The sequence below is a fragment of the Lissotriton helveticus genome, chromosome 4_2 (genome assembly GCF_964261635.1).
Source record: "Lissotriton helveticus chromosome 4_2, aLisHel1.1, whole genome shotgun sequence".
Classification (NCBI taxonomy): Eukaryota; Metazoa; Chordata; class Amphibia; order Caudata; family Salamandridae; genus Lissotriton; species Lissotriton helveticus.
This window is the reverse complement of record NC_136064.1, coordinates 10446306-10460877: the sequence shown is the minus strand read 5'-3', so window position 1 is coordinate 10460877 and position 14572 is coordinate 10446306.

The window sequence follows — 14572 nt, the reverse complement described above, 5'->3', positions numbered from 1 at the left end:
CATGGCAGGTTGAGCAACATTGTTTTTCCATTAAAGGACTATATTAACAATTTTCATCACCGACATAATCGCATATTTCATTGTAGACCTGATTAGTTTGTACACACAGGCAATTATCATTATGCATATGTAATTCATGTACATTAATCATTGGCTGTTTGTAGCACTGGAGTCATGCCTCAGCGCTTCATAATGAAACAAGATTAGCATGTATTTTCTTAAGTTTAAATATTTATAAGCCTCCAAATTACAGTGGCTGCTGCGATGCTACTTAAAATATGTATAAAGTGCAAGCATCAAGTATTAAGGTTCATGTTCAGCAGGGCTAAATCAAGATTTAAATTCAGACACATTTACATAAAACGCAAATAGATGCAGGGTGTGTAATACACTATAAAACAAAAGCTTCTGCAAAGGGGAAGGAGAAAGAAAACGTGCTCAAGTAGTTCTTGTTTATTGTTATTGTTTTCCATTAGCATTGCTCGCACTGGGTCCCAATATTTGATGTAATTGGATGTGATCTGAAGTTAATTATCCCTGATGTTTGAGGACTGGGAACGCCAGCCTGGGTATTGGAGAAAGAAAGGAATGGCAAGCCACCCATGGATGTAAAACATTGCTGGGTAAAGCCTATAGGTCTGGATGATAAATGAAAGTGGTGAGAGGGAGTTGAAATAGGGAAAGAGAATGAACAATCTAGAACGGATCTATGACATTACAACGCATGCTTTTACATCGCATGCTTTTACAACGCGGTTTTTACAACGCATACCATTACAACGCATAGTGCTTTTAGGCGCTGGATAGTGAATTGTTTAATTTACTATTCCAACTCCAGTCCCCGTGGATAGTAGGGAAGGTGTTGGATAGTACATTAAACACATTCCCTATCCTAGAGCGCCCCCCAGCGCAATGCGTTATAATGGTTTGCGTTGTAAAAGTTGCGTCGTAAAGGCACTGCGTGGTAAAAGTTGCGTTGTAAAGGTTGTTTACCATCTAGAACACAATATACGTCAGACAATATTTCGGTGCAGAATATTCCGGAATGCAGCCATATCTATGCCCATGGCCCAGTGTCATGAACATCATCAAGTACCTTCCCAAATGTATACAGATGACATGCAAATAAATTTGAGTTTACACAACATCACCACCAACCACCCTCCTTGGACCACATCCACCATAAGCTACATCTCCATGAACAGAGCCAACACTGCCATCATTATAATGGGAGCAAGTGATACTGATTTACTACTCTTTGACTGACACCTCTCCTCAAAAGCTAGGTACCCCAGGGGTATGATTTTCATCAAGTCACTGAAGTGGTAAATCTTCAGCTCTCCCTGCATTGTAAAGTACTCAAAAATGACCACTGGGTGGAACTGACCAAAACACTCATCATATCTTGCTTGGAGTATTGTATCATCATCTGCAAAAGTCTCTTCTAAACAATCACTGCCAGGCTACAAAGGCTAAATAACCGGCATCCAGAATACCTTAACCAATGCAAATAGTATGCAGTAAAGCCATTACTGAAATCAGTCAGAGCCAGAATCAAATGCAAGGTACTCTGTATCACCCAGAAAGTATTCTAGAAAATCGGCCAAAGATCTCTGCAGAAATTTGCACTACACTACTCCCGAGCTAGATATTTGCACTCATCGTTTGCTGACCTGCTCCGTCAAATCAAAATATGATTAATAAAGCAGGGCTAATCACCTGTGAGGGTGTTTATATGCTGAGAGGGTTAGTGCTTCGGATGGGATCCATTGAACAGCCGGGTCTTGAGTGCCTTCTGGAATTGTAGGTGAGAGGTGGAGGTCCAGAGGTGAAGGGGAAGGTCGTGGCAGGATTTAGTGACAAGGTAGGAGAAAGGAGTCCCTTCCACTGTTGCTTCAGTGGAGGCGGGGTGTGTGTGCTGGAAGATGAAGGCAGAATGAAGTTGTCTGGAGGGTTGGTGGAAGTTCAGGCGGTGGTTGATGTATGCTCATCTTTGGTTGTGTAGGGCTTTGTAGGTGTAAATCAGCACTTTGAATTGACATCTATTTTGTATGGGAAGCCTGAGGAGTTTCTTGAGGTGAGGGTTGATGTGGGTCCAACTGGGGAGGAGGCGGATGAGTCTGGCCCCGTGTTCTGTATGGTTTGCAGTCTATTCAGGTGGAGAGTGGTGATTCCTGCCTAGAGCGCATTGCCGTAGTCCAGGCGGATGGTGACTAGAGCATGAGTGATGGTTTGTCTGGTGTTGATTGAAAGCCAGTTGAAGATTTTCCAGCACATGTGAAGAGTGAGGAAGCAGGGGGCTGAGGCTGTATTACTCTGGCTTTTCATGGTGAGTTTGCTGTCCAGGATAATGCAGAGGTCTCGAGCATGGTCTATTGGAGTGGGTGGTGGTCCTAGTTTGGAGGGCCACCAGGAGTTGTTCCACGGGAAGGCGTTGTTAACGTCTGTTTTGAGTTTCAGGCGGTTGTTTTTCAACCAGTCTGCAACACTGATCATACACCAATGGACGTTGAGATTCGTGGTGGTAGGGTTTTCTGAGAGCGAGAGGATGAGCAGGGTGTTGTCTGCGTAGCATATGATATTTAGTCCATGGGCTTTGACGATGTTGGCCAGGGGGGTAAGTAAGTGTTCATCAGCATGGGGCTGAGGGACGAGCCTTGAGGGACGCCACAGATAATGTTCCTGGGTTCCCAGGTGAATGGCGGCAGGCAGATTCTCTGGGTTCTTCCAGTCAGGAACGGTGCAATCCACTTGAGGGCGTCTCCTTGGATCCCACTGTGGTGAAGTCTTTTGATAAGGGTATGGTGGGATACAGTGTCAAAAGTTGCAGGGAGGTCGAGGAGGATCCGGACCACCGTTTCTCCTTTGTTAGGGAGGGTTCTAATGTCGTCGGTAGCAGTGATTGAGGTGATTTCAGTGCTGTGGCTGGTGCAGAATATGGATTGGGAGGTGTCCAGAATATAGTTGTTCTCCAGGTGTTCTGCGAGTTGCTGGCTTTTTTGATGGCCTTGGTGGGGAAGGAGAGCAGCGTAATTAGATGGTAGTTTTTGAATTCGCTGGGATCGGTGGTTGGTTTCTTGAGAAGAGGTTTGACTTCTATGTGCTTTCACTCTTCAGGGAAGGTGACCCTGCTTATGGATGTATTGAAAAGGCCCATAGGAATGAATGGGAAGCAATTCCTTAATTGCGATTCGCAATTTGCGAGTGGCAATTAAGGAATGTTTAGGAATCTCCATTATTTTTGCGAATCCTACATGCATAAGCATTTGCGATTCCTAAATTGCGATTTCTTAAAAATGGCAATTTAGGAATCGCAAATGCAAACTTTGATGCATGTGGCCCATAATCCTTTCCAGCGAGGGAATGGACATGAAATACCCCCAGATATGGAGGCTTTATTAGAAAGAGATTTGTCTATGGGGAAAAATATTTCCCCTGCTGCTGCACAAAAAAAGAAATGTGCATTTGCACAAGGGATTCATTTGCCCCTGTACGAAGGACAGAGCATAGCATAAACAGGATCTTGTTTGTAAAATCAAATTTCTTTCCAGGAATTCACATGGAAACCTGCGCCGCCCACAGCTTCTCTGTGGAATTCCTGGAAATAAAGGTGAATTAAAAAAAATAGTAAATCTACACTTGGACGTAGATGTAAATTTACGAACGTAGATTCTTTATTTATTTTGTGAATCAGCCCATGGTCTTTTGCTCATTCCTATGACTGATCTCCTCTAAATATGTTTATACAGAACAAACGAGGACTCTGTGCTTGTGAATGTATCCTGTGAAGCTCTTGTTAGATACATGTAACAGTTTCATCGAGGACACATGCAAAATCTGCTAGAATCCGTTAGGTTAACGGATTAGGATATGTGTTACCTGCAAATAGTTGCCTACTTTCTTGGAGTGAACCCCAGCACTGCAATAAATAAACATGTCATCCTAAATGCCTCTGCAGGAGCTATTGAAAGTCAGTTTCCAGAGAAAGCAAGTGCAGGCGAAAGAAAGTGTTCTCCTTTCTTCGTCTAAGTGACAGTGAAGTTTTTTGCTCAGGGACTTGTGTTTCACCATAAGTGTTGCATCACGCTTTGTGAATTCACAACTCAAAAATAACTATTTATTTCAATAGAGTAGTGATGTCACTTTCTTATTACAGAGAAATTGCGAGGCCACGGCTAGACTGTCATAATGAAATTAGAGTGAAATTTTATGCAGTGTTTGCACACTTCCCTTTATTATAATGAGTTTGCCTAGAAACTATAACAATTGCCTGAACTATACCATATTTTTTTTCGTTTCAGACAAGAGCCTCGACTGCACAGTGCCATTCCAGGAGGACCACTGGAGGGTTCCAGCAAGAAAGAGACTTTGGATGTGTTGGATTTGAAGATGGGAAAGAAGAATGAATGATATGCTTCACTTCGATTGAAGATGTTTTGAGGTCTCCACAGTGTGCACCAAATTAGAATCTGGTTCTCTTTCTCCCATATTTATTCTACTTTAAATCTTCAGTAATACAAACACCGGGAAAATGGCTTTACTGAAGCAAACTTCTATGTATGAACATCTGTCATTTTTCAATAGATGAACCTTTTCAAAAAGGGTCTTTCAAAAAACTGAATACCTGTTTTATCTTTATCAAAGGCCACCTTAAAGGAAGATCAAGGAAACTGAAAGAATTACTTAGTTCATTTGATTCTGGAAAAAAAGAGCACCCCGGATAGCGGGATGGAATCTTCCGCACATCTGGTGTGACACGTAATGGTCAAATCCCCTTGGGACTAAGTTGCTTTCCAGGTTCATGTTTTGAGAAGTTGATCACCTTTTTCCAAGAACTTGACAAAGTTCATCCTTACTTCAAACTCTTCGTACGAGTGAGTTAGTGGCAGTTCAGACTGATGAAGCCAACTTTCAACGGGACCCCTGTGCCCACGGCATTCACATACAATGACTACGAAAGCCTTGCATCGCAAAATGGCACGAGGGACGCGGAAGCCACGCGGTTGGAGGCCTCGATGTCCTCCACCATAGCCCTAATTGTGTTGGTGACAATTATTTTTACCTTAGTCGTTACATCCATGGTGACGTACTGCTTTCACAAGTGGAAACTGAGGGGCAAAAAACTCATGCGTGCCCAGGAAGAGTATCAGAAGGACCAGGAGAAGAACATACTTCAAGGCAACTCTTGACTCGCGAATTTGTATACAAACTCTGGCGTTGACTCGCCAATGATTGTAGAGAGACAAACGTAATACAGAACATATTTATCATTATTACTCTTATAGTTAACAAGGGATTTTAAGAGGATTTTTGTTAATTTTCTCCTGCTTCGACATTGCTTTGGATTTTTCATGTTTTTGTTGTGCTTGCTAACACCTGGATTCCGAATCAATCAGGCCAACTTCATTGCCATAAATCCCATTCTTTTCACTGACTGATGAACGAACCTATTTCATTTTTCCTGGTCTGTTATTCATTCGTTGATATACCAGAGACTGGAAGCTGTCTTTATGGAAGCGCAGTGCAAATATTGTAATGTGAAACTGTAGTTGGGAAGAAGAATTATAAATAACACCTCCAGTTTGCTCATTTTCGCTACAATCGCACAGAGTTAATCAACTGAAAACACAGACACATATTTTGTAACCCAGGTGACAATGTCATTTTCTATCTTTCATAACCTATATTTCTTTCTGTCATGCAAAAGTCAATAACAGTACGTGGGTCGCGTATATAAGTAATATTTTCTAACAGAGTGCTGAATGTAACTTCAATATTACATATTTGTTCTGAAATGTACAAAAGGTATACAGAAGGCGGGATGGCTTTGTTAGCAGTTACCCTGAGCTGCTACACGCTCTATTTATTTTTTAGCTGTCCTTCTCTGATACTATCTATATGCTGTACATATTACTCTGTATATGAAATTGTGATTTTAAATTCAAGAACAAAATATTAAAGAAGTGAATGTTCATAAAAATTGGCAAGCGAAAGAAACTACTTCAGATCAAAATACATCAAGGGCATTTGCCAATTTTTACCTGATTCAAGTTCAAGTGTTAAACTCTTGTATCCAAAATATTTGTTTCCTTCCTACTTTAGGGGTAGAAATGTAGGTCAGTGCGTTTAATTGGCCCACAGATGATGTGGATGCATAGGCTGCAGACACTAGCAGACCCACCATTATGTCACATAGCCCATGGCCGTCAATGCAGATCAGCGGGTGCATGACCGCTGCTATACCATGCAAGCAGGCAATGGCGTAGGGCAAGGCAAGTAACCTTTCACTTTTTAAAAAAAACATTTGGGTCCCTAAGGATGCCCTTAAGAATTTTGAGCCTGGGTCTACCGCCCCTGTGGCCAAGCCCACGCTACACCACTGCAAGTAGGACCAGTCTTAACCGAGCAAGTCCAGCGCCTGATGTCCTGACATGCTCCCCCCCCCACACACAGTACTTAATTATGAATATGTCCCTCACAAATGTGCAAATCTGATCCTCATAGACTCTAAAAGCCATCAAACACATTTGGGACATCACAGAAGCCAAAGAACTCACAAACAGTGAATGAAACCACATCCAGGGACAGAAGGCGGCGTTATCAGGGAGGGCGACAATATACAGTGTGAAGGACTACTGTTGACTAAGCGCAGCAACATTCAGATGGCAACAATATGGGAAAAACTGGCAAGGCAACGGCAAAAAAGAGTAAGAGTAAAAAATAATTGTTGCAACATACTTATAACCCTTGACTCCCAAAACGGATTTGTCACCAATATGTTTATATATATATATATATATAATGAGTCTGAGTGGAGGCATGCCTAAACCTATGTTTGATTCCCTTGTCATGCACCATTCTCTTTTTCCTCAACACTTCCCATGGCCTTCTTTGCCATTACATTGTGTTCCATTACCCAGTTTATGGGTTATGGTTAGGTTAGAGCTGACTGTGAGGCTCAGAGTCAGGGTTAGTTTTGGGGTAGTGTGTATAGTAAAGGTTAGGGTGAAGTTAGTGTTAACATACAGTTTACTGCTAGAGTTAGGGAGGGGTTAGGGTCCACTGCCTTGCTATACGCTATAATGCGGCGATGATGTCACGGTAAGGGTAATCTACATGCAAATAATAAGCAGGGGATTGAATGTCAGCAGAGGCCAGTAATTGCAGATTATAGTAAGAAGACAGGCTGATTCATCTCTACAATCCAATGAATGAGTGCATAACTAAGACATGTAAACCACTTAAGGATCATCTAGAGTTCCTGGGAACTCTCTTGGTAAAAGGGGAAATTCCTCAAAGTACACTGTCATCAGAGCATGGGTGGCTCACATAAACATCAAGCATTACAAACGCCCAATGGTGTGAATTGCTGTTAGACTGGGGCCTCTGATGATGATGCGAGCAGCCAGGATGAAAATAAAAACTAAAGTTTTATGAGAAAGTGTTACAAGCAAAAATGTATGGTTTTCCAGGGCAGGAAGAGAGAAGGAAATTCCCCTTAAGAATCTATAAAAAAGTAGCAAATATTGTTTTGTTTGAATACTTTTGGGCACTTGCTGTAGTCAAATAGAAATGAGTCTCAATGACCATTCCTGTCAAGGGATAATTAAAAGAGAAAGTGGTTCTTTTAAATCGAAACTATTATATTAAGCTTCTTCTATTACTTCATAGGCTTCTGTTGCTGGAAGTGGCAGCCTATTAAAGACACACCACAGGAGCTCATGGAGAAGAGAAGGATGGCAAGCGAGAACAGGCCACAAGACAGAGAAAACACATAGGGGCTTAGTTAGAAGAGGCCTGTTCCTCTTGTAAAGTGGTACATGCGTGATGCAGGGCTCGCATTTTGATTTATGATGCCACACAAAGTAATCCTGTGTAGCTTTGAGTTGCCTCATAAATCATGAGTAACGCGACGCAGCGCAAATTGCTGCGTCACCCTACTATGCACCCGGGAGGTATTCCATGGACTTTGCAGTGGGTATTTTGTTGTAATGGAAAAGATCAATAGTCCATAATAACTTATAAAACAGAAGTATATTTAATGAGAAGCTGCAGTATTCAACTGGTGTCCCTCTCCAGGCTAGCAGGCAACTGCCTTCACAAAGCAAGGAGAAAGAACACAAAGACATGAAGAATCCAAGAGAATGTACAGGTTAAAGGAACAGTGCTAAATAAGTAAACCAAGATACAACATATCCTCTTTCCTTCACTTAATGCAAAAAAAAAAACAAAGGAAGGAAGCAAACTAAGAATCATCACAGTAATAGTCACGTAAGTAAGAAGGGGGTTTCCTAACCCTTCTAGTTAAGCTCCTACCCACTTCAGAAGAGACATCAACCACATCCTTCCCCCTTACAATCGCACCACTCACACCATCACTTTGATTTTTCTTGTAAAGAGCTACCCTTCTAAGGTTCCAATGTTCACCATTACGTAAAGTAACAAACTTATCATGAACAGATTTGACCTGGAATGGCCCCCTAAACTTCGTCAAACCACCACAAATTCGGCCAGGTTTCACTTTGACCCAATCATTCGCCCTGATTTTTGATGTGTCAACACGCACCACTTCCTCCACCTTCTTTTCACCACCTTGGGTACCCAAACCCATGCACTCCTTCATCCAAGCTGGAATTAACTTTGTACCAGCAGTGCGTCCCCTCATCACAGTAAACGGAATCATGCCAGATGAATAATTCTCTGTCGTGCGAAATGCCAAAACTAAATCATCCACCAAGCATTTCACCGCACCACCAGTGGTAAGAGCCATCTGAATTACACCTTTGACCATGCGATTAGCTCTCTCAACCATGCCGTCCCCCGTGGGTTGTACAAAGAAGTCCCACAGTGTACAATACCACAAGCAGTCAAGAATGTTCCCATTTCTTCTGAGGTCAACTGAGTGCCATTGTCGGTTATCAATTTCATTGGAAACCCTTCCTCCCTAAAGATTTCCGTCAACAAGTGAATAGTCGTCTTAGTGGTTATTTCCTTGCAAAACTTCACAATCAACCATCTAGAATACACATCAATCATTACAAGGGCAAACCTCAAATCCACACTCAAACAATTAAAGGGGCCAATAAAATCCATACATACAGAATGCCAAGGAGCCTTGGGATCTTCAATAGTACCGTGCAAAGACTGACTGCCAAGCTTTAACCTTTTCTCACTCTCAAAACAATCAGAACACATCTCTACCCAATCAGACACCTGTTGATCCATTGTTGGCCACCAAAAATATTCCCTTAGCCTTTTTTTCGTGAGAGACTGTCCTAAATGGCCTTCATGAGCCAATTTAAATAACGTAAACCTCAAATCCAATGGTGGTATGAATTTATCACCCTTCATCAGTATATTCTCCTCTTTATCCAAAATAGATAACTCATCAATCACTTTTAAAAAAGGTCTTACAGCACTCTCAAGAGTACTCTTACGTCTGACACCCTTCACAATCAATTCCTTTACTTTACCCAACACACCATCCCTAGCCATACTCTCATCCCATTCTACCTTTCCAACAGCACCTGAACAAAATTCCACAATATCTCCCACAGGAGCCACTGAACCCTCATTCAAAAATGACTCAACACCAGACCGATCAACTTCCTCCCAAGGTAACGGAAGTCTCGACAAACCATCCGCTTGGTTATTCTTCCAACCGGGGATATAATCCACTCTGTACAAGAACTCTTGAAGCCTTGCCGCCAATCTTGCCAACCTCGCCGAGCCTTTCCCAGCACCACCAGGCGACAATATCCGTACTAAGGGCTTGTGATCAGTCTGCAATCTGAATTGAAAACCCCACAAGTACATCCTGAAGTATTCACAACCCCACGCAGCAGCAAGTGCTTCTCTCTCTATAATAGAGTAGTTCCTCTCAGAAGCAGTAAGGGACCTAGATGCAAACGCTACAGTCTTTTCTCCTGAAGGATGAACCTGTGCCAGCACAGCGCCCAACCCAACACCACTTGCATCAACAGTCAAAACAGACTCTAATTTAGTATCAAAAGGTGTTAAAATACCATCATCACAAATCTCTTTTTTAATCCCCTCAAACGCCCTCTGCTGCTCTTCACTCCAACTGAACTTGCAACCCTTCCTGAGCAACTCTCTTATTTTCTCAGTTTTGTCCGCAAAATTCCAGACAAATTTCGCATAATATTCTATAAGGCCCAAAAATGACCTCAATTGATCTCTATGAACAGGCGCCGGCGCTTTACTTATAGATTCCAACAAATCGCGCTTCGGTCTCACTCCCTCAGTTGACAAGGTATAACCCAAATACTCCACTTCTTCCACAGCAAACTTACATTTGTCCTTCCTCAAGGTCAAACCTGCAGACTCCATCCTGTCCAACACCTCCTTCAAGATCACATCATGCTCTTCCTTCGTCTTCCCAAAAAGCAACACATCATCTTGAAAATGTACCACATTATTCACCCCTTTCAGCACAGAACCCATCATTCGCTGGAACACTCCTGCTGCCGATGCCAACCCGAACGGCATCCTTGTAAACTGGAAAATGCCCTCAGATGTGATAAACGCCCTAAGATGTTTCGACTCACCATGCAATTTGATCTGATGGTAGGCACTACGCAAGTCTAATTTGGAAATAAACTTCCCTCCCTTTAATAATAGTACCAGCTCATTAATATTCGGAAGGGGAAAACTATCTACAATAATGTTGCGATTTAATGTGCGCAAGTCAACACAGAATCTATACTTGCCATCCGATTTGGTTGTGATCAGAACTGGCGAAATCCAGCTTGAGGTTTCAATCTGCTCGATAACCCCCTGTTCCAACATTTCACCCAACATTTTCTTGACTTCACACCTAGCTACAATGGGTACTTTCCTTACTTTATGTTGCATTGGAACAGCATTCGGTTTCAGCATGATCTTGTGTGCATAACCTTTCAACTCACCAATCTCTTCCTTAAACAACTCAGACATTCCATCAACAATCGACTGTGTAGGTACCTCATCCACCACCATCACCAGGTCTTTCGCTCTCGGTTTCAACACAATATGCAAATCATACTGATGTCCCCAGCCTAATATAGGTGGACCCGATTGAGCAACATACACTTTGCCCCTAACTGATCTGCCCTTGAATGAAATGTTGGCGGACATAAATCCAATGATATCAATTTTCTCTCCTTGAAACCCACCAGGATTGATATCCCTTGGTGCTAACTCAACCTTAGGCCACTTCATACTAAATAAACAAAAAGGAATGATGGTCCAGAATGACCCAGAGTCAACCATCAACTCCACCTGCACACTATCAATCACAAACATTGCTTTGGGTCTTATCTTCCTCCTGGGATTCATATCTGATTCTTCATCGCTCACACATAAAATTATGTTACGTGACTATTACTGTGATGATTCTTAGTTTGCTTCCTTCCTTACAATCGCACCACTCACACCATCACTTTGATTTTTTTTGTAAAGAGCTACCCTTCTAAGGTTCCAATGTTCACCATTACGTAAAGTAACAAACTTATCATGAACAGATTTGACCTGGAATGGCCCCCTAAACTTCGTCAAACCACCACAACATATTTCCATGCATCCACCCATGGAACTTGATGATGCCCCGGGTTTACAAAGTGATGTAAACCTGGGAAAGCATCAAATCCACGCTCCGCCCGAGTGAAGGGTAACAAGGAGAAATATTTGTATTTCTCCTCGTTTTGTCCTCTCTCTGTGTGTGCTGCATTCTACAGAACACATAGAAAGAGGAAAAAGCCTCATAAGATTGTTTTTGTGCAAGAAAGTGCCCCTTCCTGCCTGCAATGGAGGCACCCTTGCATCATGGTGCAAGGGTGCCTACATTGTCGTTAGGCTGCCAAAACGGTTACAGTGCAGGGAGAGAGGACAGGAATTCACTGTATTGTTTAAATACAGTGCATTCCTGTCCTTTAACTTTGGCATAGGGGCAGCACAGCAAGGTGACTTGTTTTGCTACCCTACACAAAAAGACCATAAATGAGTCCCAAAGTTTGTTGGCTGAGAGGGGGGAGGCTGGCAGTGAGACAGCAGAGGGGCGAGACATATTCAGGACATACAAACCAAGTCAAAGTCTGTGATGAACTACTCAAGATTGCTTGGTGGTCCAGAGACTTAAGAAAGCCAGAAGTGGAGGCCAGGTTTCTGTAGTGGTGGCCCCTAAATAGTAGAATATTTGACCTATTACTTTGCATCTGTGGGAGCATTTTTTGTACTTCAGGAAAGGATTAAAGAAATTGCTAGTCCATAATTAATATGGAACTCAGTAAACAACATTCAGCAGGCTTTCATAAATGGTGCCAGGATGCACTCTGGGTACCGTAGCACTTTAGAAAAGTACAGATGGAAAAGAATAGATTGGGAATGAGAAAATTACAGAACAGAGAAAGGAGGTATGTGACACAGACCAATGACCACACTCCAAAGAGACACACAGGTTGGATGGCATCAGGACAGTGATGGGTGGTGAACAAATACAGTATCATTTGAGAGTGAGCTACGCACATTGGTGCACAATGTCATTCAGTTGATGAGAAACCCATACTTTGCTGGAAAGTCTCACTCAGAGAGTGTTGGTCTTTCCTTTTGGAGAACAGCCTCATTCTCATCTTTCCTATTGGTCCTATTACCTGCGCCGCTGGAGCGTCACCTATTTTGATGCTCCGGTGGCGCAGGCCTCTCAATCGTTTCTATGAGCTGACACAAAGCCACCCTGTGTGGCTTTGCATGGCCCCATAGATATGGAGTTAATCAAGGCAACGCAAAGCACAGCGTTGTCTTACTCTGCTTCTAGGAGGCGTTCCCACGCAACACCCATGAATTTTGATACTTCCCCAGATTTACAAAATCACATAAACCGGAGGCAGTGCCAAAACCTCACGCCTCCCCAGAGCAGGTGTAACAAAGAGAAATGTTTTCATTTCTCCTTGTTTTTTCCCTCTTTCCATGTGTGCAGCATTTTGCAGCACACATAGAACAAGGAAAATGGCTCTCTGAATTGTTTTTGTGCAAATTCTGCACCAGCGCAAGGGAAAAAGGCATGGATGCAATCATTTGAGTGTGAGGTCCTCACGTTGGTGCACAATGCCATTCACTTGATAAGAAACCCACACCTTAGAGGAAAGTCTCATTCAGGGATTTTGGTCTCTCCTTTTTCAGAACAGCCTCATTCTTACCTTTCCTATTGGCCCTATTGCCCTTCAAACAACTGTGCACCACAGATTATCTTAAGTTCTCACCAAGGAAAAAGAAATGCATGTAAAGGTATTTAACCGAGCTAGGAATCAATGGAGTGCCGAACAATGGACGAGGCTATAATTCTATGACCAGAACTCTGTAGTCCTCATCACTGTGAGTTGTTGTCACTGCCTGCATTGACCTTTCCTTAGTTCACTGTTTCATGAAATATCCTCAATGTAACCCAAAGACAATCATTCACAGTTTGGTCTACAAGTAATTCCTACCATTTTTGACTAATTGTCTTAAGTGATGTTTACAATTTATTCTTAGCAGATGTTTTGAACATGAACTTTCTTAATGTCTACACACCAGGGTGTTTCATATATCTTCCCATCTTGTACTTACCACAGAGCTTCTTACAGTCAATCACCACATCGCTGCCCATCAAGAACACCACTGCACCAGGAATGTTTTACATTTTATGTCCACAGTTGATTCTTCAACAGTTTTAGTCACCTGCCAATGACAGATGCTGTGTTTCTGCTCCCCTTGTACTTCTTATTGTCCTGCCACCAATAAGCATCATACAGGGTCCTACAGGCAATTCAACATTAAATCATACATAGTTCTGCTACCATGAATTGTCCACAGTTCAGACCAACATTACTCCTCCATTTTCGTCTGACGTAGCGTCAATCAGGAACTTTCTGTATATCCGCGCATCATGATTTTTGCATATTTCAACCCATCTTGTAAAACTCGTATTTCTACCCTTCAAAAAAGACTCCTATTTCTGCCCGTAATTACCTCCCCAGAGTCTAGCATATTCCCAACATGAGATCTCCGCAAGACTCTACACAATGATATCTCCACATTTCTGCTGCTTCTTAATAAATGTTCATTATTTGAGCAAATCATGAATGTTCCACAGTAAAAATTAGATACTATCCTGCCTGCCATGCATCTTCGATTTTGAAATCACAGAAAGGTGTCAAGGGAGGTTTATTTTAAATATTCGCGATAAACCTGAGACCACTAATTCTGAGGTTTTGAGCATTTATTCTGCTTAGTTTTGATACTTCAAAAAGACATTCATAAATCAATTGAACATGTCCTTTAAAAGGAAACACCACATTAGTAAATCACACAATTGCAACACATTTGTATGCGTGATTTAGAACCATTTCTTTTGTGAGACAATATATACAACACATACATAATACAAAAACGTTATTTGTGACAAAATATATACAGGAAACCAATGATCACAAGACAAACATCGATAAATTATGTGTGTCAGCCTGAAATTAATTCAGTCTTGCATTTGAACTGAAAACACAAGGCGGACAATTTCTCATTCAAAGACACATGTCTA